Below are 21,598 nucleotides of genomic sequence, written 5' to 3'. Positions count from 1 at the left end.
CCAATATGGTCTAGCGGTCAGGATTCTTGGTTTTCTCCCAGGTGGCCCGGGTTTGACTCCCGGTATGGGAAGGCGGGCTCCTCTTTGCTTCCCTCTTCGAACGGGCCGCACGTCTTCCTGCGTCGAAGGCCGTTTTTTGGCCAGCAGTCGAGCTGCAGAAACCTAATAGGAAGAGGTTGTGACCCCACATAGCCGTGCTTCGATAGCTCAGCTGGTAGAGCGGAGGACTGTAGGTGAAGCGTTGGCAATCATTATGTCGCTGGTTCGACTCTGGCTCGAAGGAGGTTGTTTTTTCATGTGCCCACCTTTTTTTTGGGGGGGGGGCGGCCTTCTGAAAGCCCCCAGCAGAGCTTGATTTCACAGTCCGCCGTTGGGGGGGAGGGGGGCAAAAGAGAGTTCCCTGACCGGGAATCGAACCCGGGCCGCGGCGGTGAGAGCGCCGAATCCTAACCACTAGACCATCAGGGAAGGGCTGATCTGATGCTGGGCTGATCTGATGCTGGGCTGATCTGATGCTGGGCTGATCTGATGCTGGCCTGCTAATAGCACAAGAACAAGCAGACAGCAATACAGGCTTCTGTCACGTCGAAAACCAACAAGTTGGGCGCAAGCACGAGGGACCCCAGTCGGTGGGCCAGTGGCGCAATGGATAAAGTGTCTGACTACGGATCAGAAGATTCTAGGTTCGACTTCTGGCTGGCTCGCGCTACGCTTTTTGCATAATGCAGTTTGGTTTTGATGTCACGGGCTTGCAGAATCGTTGCCCTATTCCTACGTGTCACCCAGGCTTTGAGAAAAAGTTGGACACGAAATGAAATCCGAACTAGCCAATAATTAGCAACTTATCCGGTTAAAACCGCGTCTCAGTTTCATTGCTAATCTCATGATTTTTTCATTTCTGTACCTTGACAGACCGGCGATAGGCTGTTTTTCCTTGAGATAACGGTTACAATGCAAGACCTCACTTGTTTTTTCGAATGCGTGGCGTGACTATTTTTGGAATCTTTTTTTTTCCCTGGACAAGGCTTCCACTGACCAGTTTCCATATGGTCTAGCGGTCAGGATTCCTGGTTTTCACCCAGGTGGCCCGGGTTCGACTCCCGGCATGGGAAGGCGGGCTCCTCTTCGAAGGGGCCGCACGTCTTCCTGCGTCGAAGGCCGTTTTTTGGCCAGCAGTCGAGCTGCAGAAACCTAATAGGCAGAGGTTGTGACCCCACAGACCCGTGCCTTCGATAGCTCAGCTGGTAGAGCGGAGGACTGTAGGTGAAGTGTTGGCAATCCTTAGGTCGCTGGTTCGACTCCGGCTCGAAGGAGGTTGTTTTTTCATGTGCCCACCTTTTTTGGGGGGGCCGGCCTTCTGAAAGCGCCCAGCAGAGCTTGATTTCACAGTCCGCCGTTGGGGGAAAGGGGGGCAAAAGAGAGTTCCCGGTCCGGGAATCGAACCCGGGCCGCGGTGGTGAGAGCGCCGAATCCTAACCACTAGACCACCAGGGAAGGGCTGATTAGGTGCTGGCCTGCTAATACCATGAGAACAAGCAGACAGCAATACAGGCTTCTGTCACGTCGAATACCAACAAGTCGGTCGCAAGCACGAGGTCCCCCAGTCGGTGGGCCAGTGGCGCAATGGATAACGCGTCTGACTACGGATCAGAAGATTCTAGGTTCGACTCCTGGCTGGCTCGCGCTACACTTTTTGCGTAATGCAGTTTGGTTTTGATGTCACGGGCTTGCCGAATTGTTGCCCTATTCCTACGTGCCACCCAGGCTTTGAGAAAAAGTTGGACACGAAATGAAATCCGAACTAGCCGTTAATCAGCAACTTATCCGTTTAAAACCGCGTCTCAGTTTCATTGCTAATCTCATGATTTTTTCATTTCTGTACCTTGACAGACCGGCGATAGGCTGTTTTTCCTTGAGATAACGGTTACAATGCAAGACCACGCTTGTCTTTTCCAATGCGTGACTATTTTTGGAATCTTTTTTTTTACCCGGACAAGGCTTCCACTGACCAGTTCCAATATGGTCTAGCGGTCAGGATTCTTGGTTTTCACCCAGGTGGCCCGGGTTTGACTCCCGGTATGGGAAGGCGGGCTCCTCTTTGCTTCCCTCTTCGAACGGGCCGCACGTCTTCCTGCGTCGAAGGCCGTTTTTTGGCCAGCAGTCGAGCTGCAGAAACCTAATAGGCAGAGGTTGTGACCCTACAAACCCTACAGACCCGTGCCTTCGATAGCTCAGCTGGTAGAGCGGAGGACTGTAGGTGAAGCGTTGGCAATCCTTAGGTCGCTGGCTCGAAGGAGGTTGTTTTTTCATGTGCCCACCTTTTTTGGGGGGGCCGGCCTTCTGAAAGCGCCCAGCAGAGCTTGATTTCACAGTCCGCCGTTAGGGGGGAGGGGGGCAAAAGAGAGTTCCCTGACCGGGAATCGAACCCGGGCCGCGGCGGTGAGAGCGCCGAATCCTAACCACTAGACCACCAGGAAAGGGCTGATCTGGTGCTGGCCTGCTAATAGCATGAGAACAAGCAGACAGCAATACAGGCTTCTGTCACGTCGAAAACCAACAAGTCGGGCGCAAGCACGAGGTCACCCAGTCGGTGGGCCAGTGGCGCAATGGATAACTCGTCTGACTACGGATCAGAAGATTCTAGGTTCGACTCCTGGCTGGCTTGCGCTACACTTTTTGCATAATGCAGTTTGGTTTTGATATTCCTACGTGCCACCCAGGCTTTGAGAAAAAGTTGGACACGAAATGAAATCCGAACTAGCCGGTAATCAGCAACTTATCCGTTTAAAACCGCGTCTCAGTTTCATTGCTAATCTCATGATTTTTTCATTTCTGTACCTTGACAGACCGGCGATAGGCTGTTTTTCCTTGAGATAACGGTTACAATGCAAGACCACGCTTGTCTTTTCCAATGCGTGGCGTGACTATTTTTGGAATCTTTTTTTTTACCCGGACAAGGATTCCACTGACCAGTTCCAATATGGTCTAGCGGTCAGGATTCTTGGTTTTCACCCAGGTGGCCCGGGTTCGACTCCCGGTATGGGAAGGCGGGCTCCTCTTTGAAGGGGCCGCACGTCTTCCTGCGTCGAAGGCCGTTTTTTGGCCAGCAGTCGAGCTGCAGAAACCTAATAGGAAGAGGTTGTGACCCCACATAGCTGTGCTTCAATAGCTCAGCTGGTAGAGCGGAGGACTGTAGGTGAAGCGTTGGCAATCATTATGTCGCTGGTTCGACTCCGGCTCGAAGGAGGTTGTTTTTTCATGTGCCCACCTTTTTTGGGGGGGCCAGCCTTCTGAAAGCGCCCAGCAGAGCTTGATTTCACAGTCCGCCGTTGGGGGGAAGGGGGGCAAAAGAGAGTTCCCTGACCGGGAATCGAACCCAGGGCCGTGGCGGTGAGAGCGCCGAATCCTAACCACTAGACCACCAGGGAAGGGCTGATCTGATGCTGGGCTGATCTGATCCTGGGCTGATCTGATGCTGGCCTGCTAATAGCACAAGAACAAGCAGACAGCAATACAGGCTTATGTCACGTCGAAAACCAACAAGTCGGGCGCAAGCACGAGGGACCCCAGTCGGTGGGCCAGTGGCGCAATGGATAAAGCGTCTGACTACGGATCAGAAGATTCTAGGTTCGACTTCTGGCTGGCTCGCGCTACGCTTTTTGCAGCAGTCGAGCTGCAGAAACCTAATAGGCAGAGGTTGTGACCCTACAGACCCTACAGACCCGTGCCTTCGATAGCTCAGCTGGTAGAGCGGAGGACTGTAGGTGAAGCGTTGGCAATCCTTAGGTCGCTGGTTCGACTCTGGCTCGAAGAAGGTTGTTTTTTCATGTGCCCACCTTTTTTGGGGGGGCCGGCCTTCTGAAAGCGCCCAGCAGAGCTTGATTTCACAGTCCGCTGTTAGGGGGGAGGGGGGCAAAAGAGAGTTCCCTGACCGGGAATCGAACCCGGGCCGCGGCGGTGAGAGCGCCGAATCCTAACCACTAGACCACCAGGGAAGGGCTGATCCGGTGCTGGCCTGCTAATAACACGAGAACAAGCAGACAGCAATACAGGCTTCTGTCACGTCGAAAACCATCAAGTCGGGCGCAAGCACGAAGTCCCCCAGTTGGTGGGCCAGTGGCGCAATGGATAACGTGTCTGACTACGGATCAGAAGATTCTAGGTTCAACTCCTGGCTGGCTTGCGCTACACTTTTTGCGTAATGCAGTTTGGTTTTGATGTCACGGGCTTGCCGAATTGTTGCCCTATTCCTACGTGCCACCCAGGCTTTGAGAAAAAGTTGGACACGAAATGAAATCCGAACTAGCCTGTAATCAGCAACTTATCCGTTTAAAACCGCGTCTCAGTTTCATTGCTAATCTCATGATTTTTTCATTTCTGCACCTTGACAGACCGGCGATAGGCTGTTTTTCCTTGAGATAACGGTTACAATGCAAGACCACGCTTGTCTTTTCCAATGCGTGGCGTGACTATTTTTGGAATCTTTTTTTTTACCCGGACAAGGATTCCACTGACCAGTTCCAATATGGTCTAGCGGTCAGGATTCTTGGTTTTCTCCCAGGTGGCCCGGGTTTGACTCCCGGTATGGGAAGGCGGGCTCCTCTTTGCTTCCCTCTTCGAACGGGCCGCACGTCTTCCTGCGTCGAAGGCCGTTTTTTGGCCAGCAGTCGAGCTGCAGAAACCTAATAGGAAGAGGTTGTGACCCCACATAGCCGTGCTTCGATAGCTCAGCTGGTAGAGCGGAGGACTGTAGGTGAAGCGTTGGCAATCATTATGTCGCTGGTTCGACTCTGGCTCGAAGGAGGTTGTTTTTTCATGTGCCCACCTTTTTTTTGGGGGGGGGGCGGCCTTCTGAAAGCCCCCAGCAGAGCTTGATTTCACAGTCCGCCGTTGGGGGGGAGGGGGGCAAAAGAGAGTTCCCTGACCGGGAATCGAACCCGGGCCGCGGCGGTGAGAGCGCCGAATCCTAACCACTAGACCATCAGGGAAGGGCTGATCTGATGCTGGGCTGATCTGATGCTGGGCTGATCTGATGCTGGGCTGATCTGATGCTGGGCTGATCTGATGCTGGCCTGCTAATAGCACAAGAACAAGCAGACAGCAATACAGGCTTCTGTCACGTCGAAAACCAACAAGTTGGGCGCAAGCACGAGGGACCCCAGTCGGTGGGCCAGTGGCGCAATGGATAAAGTGTCTGACTACGGATCAGAAGATTCTAGGTTCGACTTCTGGCTGGCTCGCGCTACGCTTTTTGCATAATGCAGTTTGGTTTTGATGTCACGGGCTTGCAGAATCGTTGCCCTATTCCTACGTGTCACCCAGGCTTTGAGAAAAAGTTGGACACGAAATGAAATCCGAACTAGCCAATAATTAGCAACTTATCCGGTTAAAACCGCGTCTCAGTTTCATTGCTAATCTCATGATTTTTTCATTTCTGTACCTTGACAGACCGGCGATAGGCTGTTTTTCCTTGAGATAACGGTTACAATGCAAGACCTCACTTGTTTTTTCGAATGCGTGGCGTGACTATTTTTGGAATCTTTTTTTTTCCCTGGACAAGGCTTCCACTGACCAGTTTCCATATGGTCTAGCGGTCAGGATTCCTGGTTTTCACCCAGGTGGCCCGGGTTCGACTCCCGGCATGGGAAGGCGGGCTCCTCTTCGAAGGGGCCGCACGTCTTCCTGCGTCGAAGGCCGTTTTTTGGCCAGCAGTCGAGCTGCAGAAACCTAATAGGCAGAGGTTGTGACCCCACAGACCCGTGCCTTCGATAGCTCAGCTGGTAGAGCGGAGGACTGTAGGTGAAGTGTTGGCAATCCTTAGGTCGCTGGTTCGACTCCGGCTCGAAGGAGGTTGTTTTTTCATGTGCCCACCTTTTTTGGGGGGGCCGGCCTTCTGAAAGCGCCCAGCAGAGCTTGATTTCACAGTCCGCCGTTGGGGGGAAGGGGGGCAAAAGAGAGTTCCCGGTCCGGGAATCGAACCCGGGCCGCGGTGGTGAGAGCGCCGAATCCTAACCACTAGACCACCAGGGAAGGGCTGATTAGGTGCTGGCCTGCTAATAGCATGAGAACAAGCAGACAGCAATACAGGCTTCTGTCACGTCGAATACCAACAAGTCGGTCGCAAGCACGAGGTCCCCCAGTCGGTGGGCCAGTGGCGCAATGGATAACGCGTCTGACTACGGATCAGAAGATTCTAGGTTCGACTCCTGGCTGGCTCGCGCTACACTTTTTGCGTAATGCAGTTTGGTTTTGATGTCACGGGCTTGCCGAATTGTTGCCCTATTCCTACGTGCCACCCAGGCTTTGAGAAAAAGTTGGACACGAAATGAAATCCGAACTAGCCGTTAATCAGCAACTTATCCGTTTAAAACCGCGTCTCAGTTTCATTGCTAATCTCATGATTTTTTCATTTCTGTACCTTGACAGACCGGCGATAGGCTGTTTTTCCTTGAGATAACGGTTACAATGCAAGACCACGCTTGTCTTTTCCAATGCGTGACTATTTTTGGAATCTTTTTTTTTACCCGGACAAGGCTTCCACTGACCAGTTCCAATATGGTCTAGCGGTCAGGATTCTTGGTTTTCACCCAGGTGGCCCGGGTTTGACTCCCGGTATGGGAAGGCGGGCTCCTCTTTGCTTCCCTCTTCGAACGGGCCGCACGTCTTCCTGCGTCGAAGGCCGTTTTTTGGCCAGCAGTCGAGCTGCAGAAACCTAATAGGCAGAGGTTGTGACCCTACAAACCCTACAGACCCGTGCCTTCGATAGCTCAGCTGGTAGAGCGGAGGACTGTAGGTGAAGCGTTGGCTATCCTTAGGTCGCTGGCTCGAAGGAGGTTGTTTTTTCATGTGCCCACCTTTTTTGGGGGGGCCGGCCTTCTGAAAGCGCCCAGCAGAGCTTGATTTCACAGTCCGCCGTTAGGGGGGAGGGGGGCAAAAGAGAGTTCCCTGACCGGGAATCGAACCCGGGCCGCGGCGGTGAGAGCGCCGAATCCTAACCACTAGACCACCAGGAAAGGGCTGATCTGGTGCTGGCCTGCTAATAGCATGAGAACAAGCAGACAGCAATACAGGCTTCTGTCACGTCGAAAACCAACAAGTCGGGCGCAAGCACGAGGTCACCCAGTCGGTGGGCCAGTGGCGCAATGGATAACTCGTCTGACTACGGATCAGAAGATTCTAGGTTCGACTCCTGGCTGGCTTGCGCTACACTTTTTGCATAATGCAGTTTGGTTTTGATATTCCTACGTGCCACCCAGGCTTTGAGAAAAAGTTGGACACGAAATGAAATCCGAACTAGCCGGTAATCAGCAACTTATCCGTTTAAAACCGCGTCTCAGTTTCATTGCTAATCTCATGATTTTTTCATTTCTGTACCTTGACAGACCGGCGATAGGCTGTTTTTCCTTGAGATAACGGTTACAATGCAAGACCACGCTTGTCTTTTCCAATGCGTGGCGTGACTATTTTTGGAATCTTTTTTTTTACCCGGACAAGGATTCCACTGACCAGTTCCAATATGGTCTAGCGGTCAGGATTCTTGGTTTTCACCCAGGTGGCCCGGGTTCGACTCCCGGTATGGGAAGGCGGGCTCCTCTTTGAAGGGGCCGCACGTCTTCCTGCGTCGAAGGCCGTTTTTTGGCCAGCAGTCGAGCTGCAGAAACCTAATAGGCAGAGGTTGTGACCCCACAGACCCGTGCCTTCGATAGCTCAGCTGGTAGAGCGGAGGACTGTAGGTGAAGCGTTGGCAATCCTTATGTCGCTGGTTCGACTCCGGCTCGAAGGAGGTTGTTTTTTCATGTGCCCACCTTTTTTGGGGGGGCCGGTCTTCTGAAAGCGCCCAGCAGAGCTTGATTTCACAGTCCGCCGTTGGGGGGAAGGGGGGCAAAAGAGAGTTCCCTGACCGGGAATTGAACCCGGGCCGCGGCGGTGAGAGCGCCGAATCCTAACCACTAGACCACCAGGGAAGGGCTGATCTGGTGCTGGCCTGCTAATAGCATGAGAACAAGCAGACAGCAATACAGGCTTCTGTCACGTCGAAAACCAACAAGTCGGGCGCAAGCACGAGGTCCCCCAGTCGGTGGGCCAGTGGCGCAATGGATAACGCGTCTGACTACGGATCAGAAGATTCTAGGTTCGACTCCTGGCTGCCTTGCGCTACACTTTTTGCGTAATGCAGTTTGGTTTTGATGTCACGGGCTTGCCGAATTGTTGCCCTATTCCTACGTGCCACCCAGGCTTTGAGAAAAAGTTGGACACGAAATGAAATCCGAACTAGCCGTTAATCAGCAACTTATCCGTTTAAAACCGCGTCTCAGTTTCATTGCTAATCTCATGATTTTTTCATTTCTGCACCTTGACAGACCGGCGATAGGCTGTTTTTCCTTGAGATAACGGTTACAATGCAAGACCACGCTTGTCTTTTCCAATGCGTGGCGTGACTATTTTTGGAATCTTTTTTTTTACCCCGACAAGGATTCCACTGACCAGTTCCAATATGGTCTAGCGGTCAGGATTCTTGGTTTTCACCCAGGTGGCCCGGGTTTGACTCCCGGTATGGGAAGGCGGGCTCCTCTTTGCTTCCCTCTTCGAACGGGCCGCACGTCTTCCTGCGTCGAAGGCCGTTTTTTGGCCAGCAGTCGAGCTGCAGAAACCTAATAGGAAGAGGTTGTGACCCCACATAGCCGTGCTTCGATAGCTCAGCTGGTAGAGCGGAGGACTGTAGGTGAAGCGTTGGCAATCATTATGTCGCTGGTTCGACTCCGGCTCGAAGGAGGTTGTTTTTTCATATGCCCACCTTTTTTTTGGGGGGGGGCCGGCCTTCTGAAAGCCCCCAGCAGAGCTTGATTTCACAGTCCACCGTTGGGGGGGAGGGGGGCAAAAGAGAGTTCCCTGACCGGGAATCGAACCCGGGCCGCGGCGGTGAGAGCGCCGAATCCTAACCACTAGACCACCACGGAAGGGCTGATCTGATGCTGGGCTGATCTGATGCTGGGCTGATCTGATGCTGGGCTGATCTGATGCTGGGCTGATCTGATGCTGGGCTGATCTGATGCTGGGCTGATCTGATGCTGGCCTGCTAATAGCACAAGAACAAGCAGACAGCAATACAGGCTTCTGTCACGTCGAAAACCAACAAGTTGGGCGCAAGCACGAGGGACCCCAGTCGGTGGGCCAGTGGCGCAATGGATAAAGTGTCTGACTACGGATCAGAAGATTCTAGGTTCGACTTCTGGCTGGCTCGCGCTACGCTTTTTGCATAATGCAGTTTGGTTTTGATGTCACGGGCTTGCAGAATCGTTGCCCTATTCCTACGTGTCACCCAGGCTTTGAGAAAAAGTTGGACACGAAATGAAATCCGAACTAGCCAATAATTAGCAACTTATCCGGTTAAAACCGCGTCTCAGTTTCATTGCTAATCTCATGATTTTTTCATTTCTGTACCTTGACAGACCGGCGATAGGCTGTTTTTCCTTGAGATAACGGTTACAATGCAAGACCTCACTTGTTTTTTCGAATGCGTGGCGTGACTATTTTTGGAATCTTTTTTTTTCCCTGGACAAGGCTTCCACTGACCAGTTTCCATATGGTCTAGCGGTCAGGATTCCTGGTTTTCACCCAGGTGGCCCGGGTTCGACTCCCGGCATGGGAAGGCGGGCTCCTCTTCGAAGGGGCCGCACGTCTTCCTGCGTCGAAGGCCGTTTTTTGGCCAGCAGTCGAGCTGCAGAAACCTAATAGGCAGAGGTTGTGACCCCACAGACCCGTGCCTTCGATAGCTCAGCTGGTAGAGCGGAGGACTGTAGGTGAAGTGTTGGCAATCCTTAGGTCGCTGGTTCGACTCCGGCTCGAAGGAGGTTGTTTTTTCATGTGCCCACCTTTTTTGGGGGGGGCCGGCCTTCTGAAAGCGCCCAGCAGAGCTTGATTTCACAGTCCGCCGTTGGGGGGAAGGGGGGCAAAAGAGAGTTCCCGGTCCGGGAATCGAACCCGGGCCGCGGTGGTGAGAGCGCCGAATCCTAACCACTAGACCACCAGGGAAGGGCTGATTAGGTGCTGGCCTGCTAATAGCATGAGAACAAGCAGACAGCAATACAGGCTTCTGTCACGTCGAATACCAACAAGTCGGTCGCAAGCACGAGGTCCCCCAGTCGGTGGGCCAGTGGCGCAATGGATAACGCGTCTGACTACGGATCAGAAGATTCTAGGTTCGACTCCTGGCTGGCTCGCGCTACACTTTTTGCGTAATGCAGTTTGGTTTTGATGTCACGGGCTTGCCGAATTGTTGCCCTATTCCTACGTGCCACCCAGGCTTTGAGAAAAAGTTGGACACGAAATGAAATCCGAACTAGCCGTTAATCAGCAACTTATCCGTTTAAAACCGCGTCTCAGTTTCATTGCTAATCTCATGATTTTTTCATTTCTGTACCTTGACAGACCGGCGATAGGCTGTTTTTCCTTGAGATAACGGTTACAATGCAAGACCACGCTTGTCTTTTCCAATGCGTGACTATTTTTGGAATCTTTTTTTTTACCCGGACAAGGCTTCCACTGACCAGTTCCAATATGGTCTAGCGGTCAGGATTCTTGGTTTTCACCCAGGTGGCCCGGGTTTGACTCCCGGTATGGGAAGGCGGGCTCCTCTTTGCTTCCCTCTTCGAACGGGCCGCACGTCTTCCTGCGTCGAAGGCCGTTTTTTGGCCAGCAGTCGAGCTGCAGAAACCTAATAGGCAGAGGTTGTGACCCTACAAACCCTACAGACCCGTGCCTTCGATAGCTCAGCTGGTAGAGCGGAGGACTGTAGGTGAAGCGTTGGCAATCCTTAGGTCGCTGGCTCGAAGGAGGTTGTTTTTTCATGTGCCCACCTTTTTTGGGGGGGCCGGCCTTCTGAAAGCGCCCAGCAGAGCTTGATTTCACAGTCCGCCGTTAGGGGGGAGGGGGGCAAAAGAGAGTTCCCTGACCGGGAATCGAACCCGGGCCGCGGCGGTGAGAGCGCCGAATCCTAACCACTAGACCACCAGGAAAGGGCTGATCTGGTGCTGGCCTGCTAATAGCATGAGAACAAGCAGACAGCAATACAGGCTTCTGTCACGTCGAAAACCAACAAGTCGGGCGCAAGCACGAGGTCACCCAGTCGGTGGGCCAGTGGCGCAATGGATAACTCGTCTGACTACGGATCAGAAGATTCTAGGTTCGACTCCTGGCTGGCTTGCGCTACACTTTTTGCATAATGCAGTTTGGTTTTGATGTCACGGGCTTGCAGAATCGTTGCCCTATTCCTACGTGTCACCCAGGCTTTGAGAAAAAGTTGGACACGAAATGAAATCCGAACTAGCCAATAATCAGCAACTTATCCGGTTAAAACCGCGTCTCAGTTTCATTGCTAATCTCATGATTTTTTCATTTCTGTACCTTGACAGACCGGCGATAGGCTGTTTTTCCTTGAGATAACGGTTACAATGCAAGACCTCGCTTGTTTTTTCGAATGCGTGGCGTGACTATTTTTGGAATCTTTTTTTTTACCCGGACAAGGCTTCCACTGACCAGTTTCCATATGGTCTAGCGGTCAGGATTCCTGGTTTTCAACCAGGTGGCCCGGGTTCGACTCCCGGTATGGGAAGGCGGGCTCCTCTTCGAAGGGGCCGCACGTCTTCCTGCGTCGAAGGCCGTTTTTTGGCCAGCAGTCGAGCTGCAGAAACCTAATAGGCAGAGGTTGTGACCCCACAGACCCGTGCCTTCGATAGCTCAGCTGGTAGAGCGGAGGACTGTAGGTGAAGCGTTGGCAATCCTTAGGTCGCTGGTTCGACTCTGGCTCGAAGGAGGTTGTTTTTTCATGTGCCCACCTTTTTTGGGGGGGCCGGCCTTCTGAAAGCGCCCAGCAGAGCTTGATTTCACAGTCCGCCGTTAGGGGGGAGGGGGGCAAAAGAGAGTTCCCTGAACGGGAATCGAACCCGGGCCGCGGCGGTGAGAGCGCTGAATCCTAACCACTAGACCACCAGGGAAGGGCTGATCTGATGCTGGCCTGCTAATAGCACAAGAACAAGCAGACAGCAATACAGGCTTCTGTCACGTCGAAAACCAACAAGTCGGGCGCAAGCACGAGGTCCCCCAGTCGGTGGGCCAGTGGCGCAATGGATAACTCGTCTGACTACGGATCAGAAGATTCTAGGTTCGACTCCTGGCTGGCTTGCGCTACACTTTTTGCGTAATGCAGTTTGGTTTTGATGTCACGGGCTTGCCGAATTGTTGCCCTATTCCTACGTGCCACCCAGGCTTTGAGAAAAAGTTGGACACGAAATGAAATCCGAACTAGCCGGTAATCAGCAACTTATCCGTTTAAAACCGCGTCTCAGTTTCATTGCTAATCTCATGATTTTTTCATTTCTGTACCTTGACAGACCGGCGATAGGCTGTTTTTCCTTGAGATAACGGTTACAATGCAAGACCACGCTTGTCTTTTCCAATGCGTGGCGTGACTATTTTTGGAATCTTTTTTTTTACCCGGACAAGGATTCCACTGACCAGTTCCAATATGGTCTAGCGGTCAGGATTCTTGGTTTTCACCCAGGTGGCCCGGGTTTGACTCCCGGTATGGGAAGGCGGGCTCCTCTTTGCTTCCCTCTTCGAACGGGCCGCACGTCTTCCTGCGTCGAAGGCCGTTTTTTGGCCAGCAGTCGAGCTGCAGAAACCAAATAGGAAGAGGTTGTGACCCCACATAGCCGTGCTTCGATAGCTCAGCTGGTAGAGCGGAGGACTGTAGGTGAAGCGTTGGCAATCATTATGTCGCTGGTTCGACTCCGGCTCGAAGGAAGTTGTTTTTTCATGTGCCCACCTTTTCTTGGGGGGGGGGCCGGCCTTCTGAAAGCCCCCAGCAGAGCTTAATTTCACAGTCCGCCGTTGGGGGGGAGGGGGGCAAAAGAGAGTTCCCTGACCGGGAATCGAACCCGGGCCGCGGCGGTGAGAGCGCCGAATCCTAAACACTAGACCACCAGGGAAGGGCTGATCTGATGCTGGGCTGATCTGATGCTGGGCTGATCTGACGCTGGGCTGATCTGACGCTGGGCTGATCTGACGCTGGGCTGATCTGACGCTGGGCTGATCTGACGCTGGGCTGATCTGATGCTGGCCTGCTAATAGCACAAGAACAAGCAGACAGCAATACAGGCTTCTGTCACGTCGAAAACCAACAAGTTGGGTGCAAGCACGAGGGACCCCAGTCGGTGGGCCAGTGGCGCAATGGATAAAGCGTCTGACTACGGATCAGAAGATTCTAGGTTCGACTCCTGGCTGGCTCGCGCTACACTTTTTGCGTAATGCAGTTTGGTTTTGATGTCACGGGCTTGCCGAATTGTTGCCCTATTCCTACGTGCCACCCAGGCTTTGAGAAAAAGTTGGACACAAAATGAAATCCGAACTAGCCAATAATCAGCAACTTATCCGGTTAAAACCGCGTCTCAGTTTCATTGCTAATCTCATGATTTTTTCATTTCTGTACCTTGACAGACTGGCGATAGGCTGTTTTTCCTTGAGATAACGGTTACAATGCAAGACCTCGCTTGTTTTTTCGAATGCGTGGCGTGACTATTTTTGGAATCTTTTTTTTTACCCGGACAAGGCTTCCACTGACCAGTTCCCATATGGTCTAGCGGTCAGGATTCCTGGTTTTCACCCAGGTGGCCCGGGTTCGACTCCCGGTATGGGAAGGCGGGCTCCTCTTCGAATGGGCCGCACGTCTTCCTGCGTCGAAGGCCGTTTTTTGGCCAGCAGTCGAGCTGCAGAAACCTAATAGGCAGAGGTTGTGACCCCACAGACCCGTGCCTTCGATAGCTCAGCTGGTAGAGCGGAGGACTGTAGGTGAAGCGTTGGCAATCCTTAGGTCGCTGGTTCGACTCCGGCTCGAAGGAGGTTGTTTTTTCATGTGCCCATCTTTTTTGGGGGGGGCGGCCTTCTGAAAGCACCCAGCAGAGCTTGATTTCACAGTCCGTCGTTGGGGGGAAGGGGGGCAAAAGAGAGTTCCCTGACCGGGAATCGAACCCTGGCCGCGGCGGTGAGAGCGCCGAATCCTAACCACTAGACCACCAGGGAAGGGCTGATCTGGTGCTGACCTGCTAATAGCATGAGAACAAGCAGACAGCAATACAGACTTCTGTCACGTCGAAAACCAACAAGTCGGGCGCAAGCACGAGGTCCCCCAGATGGTGGGCCAGTGGCGCAATGGATAACGCGTCTGACTACGGATCAGAAGATTCTAGGTTCGACTCCTGGCTGGCTCGCGCTACACTTTTTGCGTAATGCAGTTTGGTTTTGATGTCACGGGCTTGCCGAATTGTTGCCCTATTCCTACGTGCCACCCAGGCTTTGAGAAAAAGTTGGACACGAAATGAAATCCGAACTAGCCGTTAATCAGCAACTTATCCGTTTAAAACCGCGTCTCAGTTTCATTGCTAATCTCATGATTTTTTCATTTCTGTACCTTGACAGACCGGCGATAGGCTGTTTTTCCTTGAGATAACGGTTACAATGCAAGACCACGCTTGTCTTTTCCAATGCGTGGCGTGACTATTTTTGGAATCTTTTTTTTTACCCGGACAAGGCTTCCACTGACCAGTTCCAATATGGTCTAGCGGTCAGGATTCTTGGTTTTCACCCAGGTGGCCCGGGTTTGACTCCCGGTATGGGAAGGCGGGCTCCTCTTTGCTTCCCTCTTCGAACGGGCCGCACGTCTTCCTGCGTCGAAGGCCGTTTTTTGGCCAGCAGTCGAGCTGCAGAAACCTAATAGGAAGAGATTGTGACCCCACATAGCCGTGCTTCAATAGCTCAGCTGGTAGAGCGGAGGACTGTAGGTGAAGCGTTGGCAATCATTATGTCGCTGGTTCGACTCTGGCTCGAAGAAGGTTGTTTTTTCATGTGCCCACCTTTTTTGGGGGGGCCGGCCTTCTGAAAGCGCCCAGCAGAGCTTGATTTCACAGTCCGCTGTTAGGGGGGAGGGGGGCAAAAGAGAGTTCCCTGACCGGGAATCGAACCCGGGCCGCGGCGGTGAGAGCGCCGAATCCTAACCACTAGACCACCAGGGAAGGGCTGATCTGGTGTTGGCCTGCTAATAGCATGAGAACAAGCAGACAGCAATACAGGCTTCTGTCACGTCGAAAACCAACAAGTCGGGCGCAAGCACGAGGGACCCCAGTCGGTGGACCAGTGGCGCAATGGATAAAGCGTCTGACTTCGGATCAGAAGATTCTAGGTTCGACTTCTGGCTGGCTCGCGCTACGCTTTTTGCATAATGCAGTTTGGTTTTGATGTCACGGGCTTGCAGAATCGTTGCCCTATTCCTACGTGTCACCCAGGCTTTGAGAAAAAGTTGGACACGAAATGAAATCCGAACTAGCCAATAATTAGCAACTTATCCGGTTAAAACCGCGTCTCAGTTTCATTGCTAATCTCATGATTTTTTCATTTCTGTACCTTGACAGACCGGCGATAGGCTGTTTTTCCTTGAGATAACGGTTACAATGCAAGACCTCGCTTGTTTTTTCGAATGCGTGGCGTGACTATTTTTGGAATCTTTTTTTTTACCCGGACAAGGCTTCCATTGACCAGTTTCCATATGGTCTAGCGGTCAGGATTCCTGGTTTTCAACCAGGTGGCCCGGGTTCGACTCCCGGTATGGGAAGGCGGGCTCCTCTTCGAAGGGGCCGCACGTTTTCCTGCGTCGAAGGCCGTTTTTTGGCCAGCAGTCGAGCTGCAGAAACCTAATAGGCAGAGGTTGTGACGCCCGTGCCTTCGATAGCTCAGCTGGTAGAGCGGAGGACTGTAGGTGAAGCGTTGACAATCCTTAGGTCGCTGGTTCGACTCTGGCTCGAAGGAGGTTGTTTTTTCATGTGCCCACCTTTTTTGGGGGGGCCGGCCTTCTGAAAGCGCCCAGCAGAGCTTGATTTCACAGTCCGCCGTTAGGGGGGAGGGGGGCAAAAGAGAGTTCCCTGACCGGGAATCGAACCCAGGCCGCGGCGGTGAGAGCGCCGAATCCTAACCACTAGACCATCAGGGAAGGGCTGATCTGATGCTGGGCTGATCTGATGCTGGCCTGCTAATAGCACAAGAACAAGCAGACAGCAATACAGGCTTCCTGTCACGTCGAAAACCAACAAGTCGGGCGCAAGCACGAGGGACCCCAGTCGGTGGACCAGTGGCGCAATGGATAAAGCGTCTGACTACGGATCAGAAGATTCTAGGTTCGACTTCTGGCTGGCTCGCGCTACGCTTTTTGCATAATGCAGTTTGGTTTTGATGTCACGGGCTTGCAGAATCGTTGCCCTATTCCTACGTGTCACCCAGGCTTTGAGAAAAAGTTGGACACGAAATGAAATCCGAACTAGCCAATAATTAGCAACTTATCCGGTTAAAACCGCGTCTCAGTTTCATTGCTAATCTCATGATTTTTTCATTTCTGTACCTTGACAGACCGGCGATAGGCTGTTTTTCCTTGAGATAACGGTTACAATGCAAGACCTCGCTTGTTTTTTCGAATGCGTGGCGTGACTATTTTTGGAATCTTTTTTTTTACCCGGACAAGGCTTCCACTGACCAGTTTCCATATGGTCTAGCGGTCAGGATTCCTGGTTTTCAACCAGGTGGCCCGGGTTCGACTCCCGGTATGGGAAGGCGGGCTCCTCTTCGAAGGGGCCGCACGTCTTCCTGCGTCGAAGGCCGTTTTTTGGCCAGCAGTCGAGCTGCAGAAACCTAATAGGCAGAGGTTGTGACCCCACAGACCCGTGCCTTCGATAGCTCAGCTGGTAGAGCGGAGGACTGTAGGTGAAGCGTTGGCAATCCTTAGGTCGCTGGTTCGACTCCGGCTCGAAGGAGGTTGTTTTTTCATGTGCCCACCTTTTTTGGGGGGGCCGGCCTTCTGAAAGCGCCCAGCAGAGCTTGATTTCACAGTCCGCCGTTAGGGGGGAGGGGGGCAAAAGAGAGTTCCCTGACCGGGAATCGAACCCGGGCCGCGGCGGTGAGAGCGCCGAATCCTAACCACTAGACCACCAGGGAAGGGCTGATTTGGTGCTGGCCTGCTAATAGCATGAGAACAAGCAGACAGCAATACAGGCTTCTGTCACGTCGAATACCAACAAGTCGGGCGCAAGCACGAGGTCCCCCAGTCGGTGGGCCAGTGGCGCAATGGATAACGCGTCTGACTACGGATCAGAAGATTCTAGGTTCGACTCCTGGCTGGCTTGCGCTACACTTTTTGCGTAATGCAGTTTGGTTTTGATGTCACGGGCTTGCCGAATTGTTGCCCTATTCCTACGTGCCACCCAGGCTTTGAGAAAAAGTTGGACACGAAATGAAATCCGAACTAGCCGTTAATCAGCAACTTATCCGTTTAAAACCGCGTCTCAGTTTCATTGCTAATCTCATGATTTTTTCATTTCTGTACCTTGACAGACCGGCGATAGGCTGTTTTTCCTTGAGATAACGGTTACAATGCAAGACCACGCTTGTCTTTTCCAATGCGTGACTATTTTTGGAATCTTTTTTTTTACCCGGACAAGGATTCCACTGACCAGTTCCAATATGGTCTAGCGGTCAGGATTCTTGGTTTTCACCCAGGTGGCCCGGGTTTGACTCCCGGTATGGGAAGGCGGGCTCCTCTTTGCTTCCCTCTTCGAACGGGCCGCACGTCTTCCTGCGTCGAAGGCCGTTTTTTGGCCAGCAGTCGAGCTGCAGAAACCAAATAGGAAGAGGTTGTGACCCCACATAGCCGTGCTTCGATAGCTCAGCTGGTAGAGCGGAGGACTGTAGGTGAAGCGTTGGCAATCATTATGTCGCTGGTTCGACTCCGGCTCGAAGGAAGTTGTTTTTTCATGTGCCCACCTTTTTTGGGGGGGCCGGCCTTCTGAAAGCGCCCAGCAGAGCTTGATTTCACAGTCCGCCGTTAGGGGGGAGGGGGGCAAAAGAGAGTTCCCTGACCAGGAATCGAACCCGGGCCGCGGCGGTGAGAGCGCCGAATCCTAACCACTAGACCACCAGGGAAGGGCTGATCTGGTGCTGGCCTGCTAATAGCATGAGAACAAGCAGACAGCAATACAGGCTTCTGTCACGTCGAAAACCAACAAGTCAGGCGCAAGCACGAGGTCCCCCAGTCGGTGGGCCAGTGGCGCAATGGATAACTCGTCTGACTACGGATCAGAAGATTCTAGGTTCGACTCCTGGCTGGCTTGCGCTACACTTTTTGCATAATGCAGTTTGGTTTTGATATTCCTACGTGCCACCCAGGCTTTGAGAAAAAGTTGGACACGAAATGAAATCCGAACTAGCCGGTAATCAGCAACTTATCCGTTTAAAACCGCGTCTCAGTTTCATTGCTAATCTCATGATTTTTTCATTTCTGTACCTTGACAGACCGGCGATAGGCTGTTTTTCCTTGAGATAACGGTTACAATGCAAGACCACGCTTGTCTTTTCCAATGCGTGGCGTGACTATTTTTGGAATCTTTTTTTTTACCCGGACAAGGATTCCACTGACCAGTTCCAATATGGTCTAGCGGTCAGGATTCTTGGTTTTCACCCAGGTGGCCCGGGTTCGACTCCCGGTATGGGAAGGCGGGCTCCTCTTCGAAGGGGCCGCACGTCTTCCTGCGTCGAAGGCCGTTTTTTGGCCAGCAGTTGAGCTGCAGAAATCTAATAGGCAGAGGTTGTGACCCCACAGACCCGTGCCTTCGATAGCTCAGCTGGTAGAGCGGAGGACTGTAGGTGAAGCGTTGGCAATCTTTAGGTCGCTGGTTCGACTCCGGCTCGAAGGAGGTTGTTTTTTCATGTGCCCACCTTTTTTGGGGGGGCCGGCCTTCTGAAAGCGCCCAGCAGAGCTTGATTTCACAGTCCGCCGTTGGGGGGAAGGGGGGCAAAAGAGAGTTCCCTGACCGGGAATCGAACCCGGGCCGCGGCGGTGAGAGCGCCGAATCCTAAACACTAGACCACCAGGGAAGGGCTGATCTGGTGCTGGCCTGCTAATAGCATGAGAACAAGCAGACAGCAATACAGGCTTCTGTCACGTCGAAAACCAACATGTCGGGCGCAAGCACGAGGTCCCCCAGTCGGTGGGCCAGTGGTGCAATGGATAACGCGTCTGACTACGGATCAGAAGATTCTAGGTTCGACTCCTGGCTGGCTCGCGCTACACTTTTTGCGTAATGCAGTTTGGTTTTGATGTCACGGGCTTGCCGAATTGTTGCCCTATTCCTACGTGCCACCCAGGCTTTGAGAAAAAGTTGGACACGAAATGAAATCCGAACTAGCCGTTAATCAGCAACTTATCCGTTTAAAACCACGTCTCAGTTTCATTGCTAATCTCATGATTTTTTCATTTCTGTACCTTGACAGACCGGCGATAGGCTGTTTTTCCTTGAGATAACGGTTACAATGCAAGACCACGCTTGTCTTTTCCAATGCGTGACTATTTTTGGAATCTTTTTTTTACCCGGACAAGGCTTCCACTGACCAGTTCCAATATGGTCTAGCGGTCAGGATTCTTGGAATCGAACCCGGGCCGCGGCGGTGAGAGCGCCGAATCCTAACCACTAGACCACCAGGGAAGGGCTGATCTGGTGCTGGCCTGCTAATAGCATGAGAACAAGCAGACAGCAATACAGGCTTCTGTCACGTCGAAAACCAACAAGTCGGGCGCAAGCACGAGGTCCCCCAGTCGGTGGGCCAGTGGCGCAATGGATAACTCGTCTGACTACGGATCAGAAGATTCTAGGTTCGACTCCTGGCTGGCTTGCGCTACACTTTTTGCATAATGCAGTTTGGTTTTGATATTCCTACGTGCCACCCAGGCTTTGAGAAAAAGTTGGACACGAAATGAAATCCGAACTAGCCGGTAATCAGCAACTTATCCGGTTAAAACCGCGTCTCAGTTTCATTGCTAATCTCATGATTTTTTCATTTCTGTACCTTGACAGACCGGCGATAGGCTGTTTTTCCTTGAGATAACGGTTACAATGCAAGACCTCGCTTGTTTTTTCGAATGCGTGGCGTGACTATTTTTGGAATCTTTTTTTTTCCCTGGACAAGGCTTCCACTGACCAGTTTCCATATGGTCTAGCGGTCAGGATTCCTGGTTTTCACCCAGGTGGCCCGGGTTCGACTCCCGGTATGGGAAGGCGGGCTCCTCTTCGAAGGGGCCGCACGTCTTCCTGCGTCGAAGGCCGTTTTTTGGCCAGCAGTCGAGCTGCAGAAACCTAATAGGCAGAGGTTGTGACCCCACAGACCCGTGCCTTCGATAGCTCAGCTGGTAGAGCGGAGGACTGTAGGTGAAGTGTTGGCAATCCTTAGGTCGCTGGTTCGACTCCGGCTCGAAGGAGGTTGTTTTTTCATGTGCCCACCTTTTTTGGGGGGGCCGGCCTTCTGAAAGCGCCCAGCAGAGCTTGATTTCACAGTCCGCCGTTGGGGGGAAGGGGGGCAAAAGAGAGTTCCCTGTCCGGGAATCGAACCCGGGCCGCGGTGGTGAGAGCGCCGAATCCTAACCACTAGACCACCAGGGAAGGGCTGATTAGGTGCTGGCCTGCTAATAGCATGAGAACAAGCAGACAGCAATACAGGCTTCTGTCACGTCGAATACCAACAAGTCGGGCGCAAGCACGAGATCCCCCAGTCGGTGGGCCAGTGGCGCAATGGATAACGCGTCTGACTACGGATCAGAAGATTCTAGGTTCGACTCCTGGCTGGCTCGCGCTACACTTTTTGCGTAATGCAGTTTGGTTTTGATGTCACGGGCTTGCCGAATTGTTGCCCTATTCCTACGTGCCACCCAGGCTTTGAGAAAAAGTTGGACACGAAATGAAATCCGAACTAGCCGTTAATCAGCAACTTATCCGTTTAAAACCGCGTCTCAGTTTCATTGCTAATCTCATGATTTTTTCATTTCTGTACCTTGACAGACCGGCGATAGGCTGTTTTTCCTTGAGATAACGGTTACAATGCAAGACCACGCTTGTCTTTTCCAATGCGTGACTATTTTTGGAATCTTTTTTTTTACCCGGACAAGGCTTCCACTGACCAGTTCCAATATGGTCTAGCGGTCAGGTTTCTTGGTTTTCACCCAGGTGGCCCGGGTTTGACTCCCGGTATGGGAAGGCGGGCTCCTCTTTGCTTCCCTCTTCGAACGGGCCGCACGTCTTCCTGCGTCGAAGGCCGTTTTTTGGCCAGCAGTCGAGCTGCAGAAACCTAATAGGCAGAGGTTGTGACCCTACAAACCCTACAGACCCGTGCCTTCGATAGCTCAGCTGGTAGAGCGGAGGACTGTAGGTGAAGCGTTGGCAATCCTTAGGTCGCTGGCTCGAAGGAGGTTGTTTTTTCATGTGCCCACCTTTTTTGGGGGGGCCGGCCTTCTGAAAGCGCCCAGCAGAGCTTGATTTCACAGTCCGCCGTTAGGGGGGAGGGGGGCAAAAGAGAGTTCCCTGACCGGGAATCGAACCCGGGCCGCGGCGGTGAGAGCGCCGAATCCTAACCACTAGACCACCAGGAAAGGGCTGATCTGGTGCTGGCCTGCTAATAGCATGAGAACAAGCAGACAGCAATACAGGCTTCTGTCACGTCGAAAACCAACAAGTCGGGC

At 52.7% G+C, this 21,598-nt stretch overlaps 40 non-coding genes across 40 annotated transcripts; 25 read left to right on the top strand and 15 right to left on the bottom strand.

Annotated features, from left to right (window-relative positions):
• Positions 1-396: 396 nt before the first annotated feature.
• trnae-cuc (transfer RNA glutamic acid (anticodon CUC)) lies at positions 397-468 on the bottom strand. The gene has a single exon. It is a non-coding gene; the product is annotated as a tRNA-Glu (tRNA).
• Positions 469-1,040: 572 nt separating this feature from the next.
• On the top strand, positions 1,041-1,112 carry trnae-uuc (transfer RNA glutamic acid (anticodon UUC)). Its single transcript has one exon. It is a non-coding gene; the product is annotated as a tRNA-Glu (tRNA).
• A 114-nt stretch (positions 1,113-1,226) lies between these two features.
• Positions 1,227-1,313, top strand: trnay-gua (transfer RNA tyrosine (anticodon GUA)). Its single transcript is given in 2 exon segments — positions 1,227-1,263; positions 1,278-1,313. It is a non-coding gene; the product is annotated as a tRNA-Tyr (tRNA).
• Positions 1,314-1,609: 296 nt separating this feature from the next.
• trnar-acg (transfer RNA arginine (anticodon ACG)) lies at positions 1,610-1,682 on the top strand. The gene has a single exon. It is a non-coding gene; the product is annotated as a tRNA-Arg (tRNA).
• A 723-nt stretch (positions 1,683-2,405) lies between these two features.
• trnae-cuc (transfer RNA glutamic acid (anticodon CUC)) lies at positions 2,406-2,477 on the bottom strand. Its single transcript has one exon. It is a non-coding gene; the product is annotated as a tRNA-Glu (tRNA).
• A 497-nt stretch (positions 2,478-2,974) lies between these two features.
• Positions 2,975-3,046, top strand: trnae-uuc (transfer RNA glutamic acid (anticodon UUC)). The gene has a single exon. It is a non-coding gene; the product is annotated as a tRNA-Glu (tRNA).
• A 309-nt stretch (positions 3,047-3,355) lies between these two features.
• trnae-cuc (transfer RNA glutamic acid (anticodon CUC)) lies at positions 3,356-3,428 on the bottom strand. Its single transcript has one exon. It is a non-coding gene; the product is annotated as a tRNA-Glu (tRNA).
• A 495-nt stretch (positions 3,429-3,923) lies between these two features.
• Positions 3,924-3,995, bottom strand: trnae-cuc (transfer RNA glutamic acid (anticodon CUC)). Its single transcript has one exon. It is a non-coding gene; the product is annotated as a tRNA-Glu (tRNA).
• A 115-nt stretch (positions 3,996-4,110) lies between these two features.
• trnar-acg (transfer RNA arginine (anticodon ACG)) lies at positions 4,111-4,183 on the top strand. The gene has a single exon. It is a non-coding gene; the product is annotated as a tRNA-Arg (tRNA).
• A 733-nt stretch (positions 4,184-4,916) lies between these two features.
• On the bottom strand, positions 4,917-4,988 carry trnae-cuc (transfer RNA glutamic acid (anticodon CUC)). The gene has a single exon. It is a non-coding gene; the product is annotated as a tRNA-Glu (tRNA).
• A 588-nt stretch (positions 4,989-5,576) lies between these two features.
• trnae-uuc (transfer RNA glutamic acid (anticodon UUC)) lies at positions 5,577-5,648 on the top strand. The gene has a single exon. It is a non-coding gene; the product is annotated as a tRNA-Glu (tRNA).
• A 114-nt stretch (positions 5,649-5,762) lies between these two features.
• trnay-gua (transfer RNA tyrosine (anticodon GUA)) lies at positions 5,763-5,849 on the top strand. The gene is given in 2 exon segments: positions 5,763-5,799; positions 5,814-5,849. It is a non-coding gene; the product is annotated as a tRNA-Tyr (tRNA).
• A 296-nt stretch (positions 5,850-6,145) lies between these two features.
• trnar-acg (transfer RNA arginine (anticodon ACG)) lies at positions 6,146-6,218 on the top strand. Its single transcript has one exon. It is a non-coding gene; the product is annotated as a tRNA-Arg (tRNA).
• Positions 6,219-6,941: 723 nt separating this feature from the next.
• Positions 6,942-7,013, bottom strand: trnae-cuc (transfer RNA glutamic acid (anticodon CUC)). Its single transcript has one exon. It is a non-coding gene; the product is annotated as a tRNA-Glu (tRNA).
• Positions 7,014-7,510: 497 nt separating this feature from the next.
• On the top strand, positions 7,511-7,582 carry trnae-uuc (transfer RNA glutamic acid (anticodon UUC)). The gene has a single exon. It is a non-coding gene; the product is annotated as a tRNA-Glu (tRNA).
• A 310-nt stretch (positions 7,583-7,892) lies between these two features.
• On the bottom strand, positions 7,893-7,964 carry trnae-cuc (transfer RNA glutamic acid (anticodon CUC)). Its single transcript has one exon. It is a non-coding gene; the product is annotated as a tRNA-Glu (tRNA).
• Positions 7,965-8,885: 921 nt separating this feature from the next.
• On the bottom strand, positions 8,886-8,957 carry trnae-cuc (transfer RNA glutamic acid (anticodon CUC)). Its single transcript has one exon. It is a non-coding gene; the product is annotated as a tRNA-Glu (tRNA).
• Positions 8,958-9,577: 620 nt separating this feature from the next.
• Positions 9,578-9,649, top strand: trnae-uuc (transfer RNA glutamic acid (anticodon UUC)). The gene has a single exon. It is a non-coding gene; the product is annotated as a tRNA-Glu (tRNA).
• Positions 9,650-9,763: 114 nt separating this feature from the next.
• On the top strand, positions 9,764-9,850 carry trnay-gua (transfer RNA tyrosine (anticodon GUA)). Its single transcript is given in 2 exon segments — positions 9,764-9,800; positions 9,815-9,850. It is a non-coding gene; the product is annotated as a tRNA-Tyr (tRNA).
• A 297-nt stretch (positions 9,851-10,147) lies between these two features.
• Positions 10,148-10,220, top strand: trnar-acg (transfer RNA arginine (anticodon ACG)). The gene has a single exon. It is a non-coding gene; the product is annotated as a tRNA-Arg (tRNA).
• A 723-nt stretch (positions 10,221-10,943) lies between these two features.
• trnae-cuc (transfer RNA glutamic acid (anticodon CUC)) lies at positions 10,944-11,015 on the bottom strand. Its single transcript has one exon. It is a non-coding gene; the product is annotated as a tRNA-Glu (tRNA).
• Positions 11,016-11,539: 524 nt separating this feature from the next.
• Positions 11,540-11,611, top strand: trnae-uuc (transfer RNA glutamic acid (anticodon UUC)). Its single transcript has one exon. It is a non-coding gene; the product is annotated as a tRNA-Glu (tRNA).
• Positions 11,612-13,622: 2,011 nt separating this feature from the next.
• trnae-uuc (transfer RNA glutamic acid (anticodon UUC)) lies at positions 13,623-13,694 on the top strand. Its single transcript has one exon. It is a non-coding gene; the product is annotated as a tRNA-Glu (tRNA).
• Positions 13,695-13,808: 114 nt separating this feature from the next.
• On the top strand, positions 13,809-13,895 carry trnay-gua (transfer RNA tyrosine (anticodon GUA)). The gene is given in 2 exon segments: positions 13,809-13,845; positions 13,860-13,895. It is a non-coding gene; the product is annotated as a tRNA-Tyr (tRNA).
• A 109-nt stretch (positions 13,896-14,004) lies between these two features.
• On the bottom strand, positions 14,005-14,076 carry trnae-cuc (transfer RNA glutamic acid (anticodon CUC)). Its single transcript has one exon. It is a non-coding gene; the product is annotated as a tRNA-Glu (tRNA).
• Positions 14,077-14,191: 115 nt separating this feature from the next.
• On the top strand, positions 14,192-14,264 carry trnar-acg (transfer RNA arginine (anticodon ACG)). The gene has a single exon. It is a non-coding gene; the product is annotated as a tRNA-Arg (tRNA).
• A 729-nt stretch (positions 14,265-14,993) lies between these two features.
• On the bottom strand, positions 14,994-15,065 carry trnae-cuc (transfer RNA glutamic acid (anticodon CUC)). Its single transcript has one exon. It is a non-coding gene; the product is annotated as a tRNA-Glu (tRNA).
• Positions 15,066-15,589: 524 nt separating this feature from the next.
• On the top strand, positions 15,590-15,661 carry trnae-uuc (transfer RNA glutamic acid (anticodon UUC)). Its single transcript has one exon. It is a non-coding gene; the product is annotated as a tRNA-Glu (tRNA).
• A 303-nt stretch (positions 15,662-15,964) lies between these two features.
• On the bottom strand, positions 15,965-16,036 carry trnae-cuc (transfer RNA glutamic acid (anticodon CUC)). Its single transcript has one exon. It is a non-coding gene; the product is annotated as a tRNA-Glu (tRNA).
• A 541-nt stretch (positions 16,037-16,577) lies between these two features.
• trnae-uuc (transfer RNA glutamic acid (anticodon UUC)) lies at positions 16,578-16,649 on the top strand. Its single transcript has one exon. It is a non-coding gene; the product is annotated as a tRNA-Glu (tRNA).
• A 114-nt stretch (positions 16,650-16,763) lies between these two features.
• Positions 16,764-16,850, top strand: trnay-gua (transfer RNA tyrosine (anticodon GUA)). Its single transcript is given in 2 exon segments — positions 16,764-16,800; positions 16,815-16,850. It is a non-coding gene; the product is annotated as a tRNA-Tyr (tRNA).
• Positions 16,851-16,959: 109 nt separating this feature from the next.
• On the bottom strand, positions 16,960-17,031 carry trnae-cuc (transfer RNA glutamic acid (anticodon CUC)). Its single transcript has one exon. It is a non-coding gene; the product is annotated as a tRNA-Glu (tRNA).
• Positions 17,032-17,146: 115 nt separating this feature from the next.
• On the top strand, positions 17,147-17,219 carry trnar-acg (transfer RNA arginine (anticodon ACG)). The gene has a single exon. It is a non-coding gene; the product is annotated as a tRNA-Arg (tRNA).
• Positions 17,220-17,943: 724 nt separating this feature from the next.
• trnae-cuc (transfer RNA glutamic acid (anticodon CUC)) lies at positions 17,944-18,015 on the bottom strand. Its single transcript has one exon. It is a non-coding gene; the product is annotated as a tRNA-Glu (tRNA).
• A 497-nt stretch (positions 18,016-18,512) lies between these two features.
• Positions 18,513-18,584, top strand: trnae-uuc (transfer RNA glutamic acid (anticodon UUC)). Its single transcript has one exon. It is a non-coding gene; the product is annotated as a tRNA-Glu (tRNA).
• A 497-nt stretch (positions 18,585-19,081) lies between these two features.
• trnar-acg (transfer RNA arginine (anticodon ACG)) lies at positions 19,082-19,154 on the top strand. Its single transcript has one exon. It is a non-coding gene; the product is annotated as a tRNA-Arg (tRNA).
• A 917-nt stretch (positions 19,155-20,071) lies between these two features.
• trnae-uuc (transfer RNA glutamic acid (anticodon UUC)) lies at positions 20,072-20,143 on the top strand. The gene has a single exon. It is a non-coding gene; the product is annotated as a tRNA-Glu (tRNA).
• A 114-nt stretch (positions 20,144-20,257) lies between these two features.
• Positions 20,258-20,344, top strand: trnay-gua (transfer RNA tyrosine (anticodon GUA)). Its single transcript is given in 2 exon segments — positions 20,258-20,294; positions 20,309-20,344. It is a non-coding gene; the product is annotated as a tRNA-Tyr (tRNA).
• A 296-nt stretch (positions 20,345-20,640) lies between these two features.
• trnar-acg (transfer RNA arginine (anticodon ACG)) lies at positions 20,641-20,713 on the top strand. The gene has a single exon. It is a non-coding gene; the product is annotated as a tRNA-Arg (tRNA).
• Positions 20,714-21,436: 723 nt separating this feature from the next.
• On the bottom strand, positions 21,437-21,508 carry trnae-cuc (transfer RNA glutamic acid (anticodon CUC)). The gene has a single exon. It is a non-coding gene; the product is annotated as a tRNA-Glu (tRNA).
• Positions 21,509-21,598: the final 90 nt, after the last annotated feature.

Source organism: Garra rufa, chromosome 1, assembly GCF_049309525.1.
Source record: "Garra rufa chromosome 1, GarRuf1.0, whole genome shotgun sequence".
Lineage (NCBI taxonomy): Eukaryota > Metazoa > Chordata > Actinopteri > Cypriniformes > Cyprinidae > Garra > Garra rufa.
Note: the sequence above shows the minus strand (reverse complement) of the source record. Positions and strands in the feature narration are given on the sequence as shown.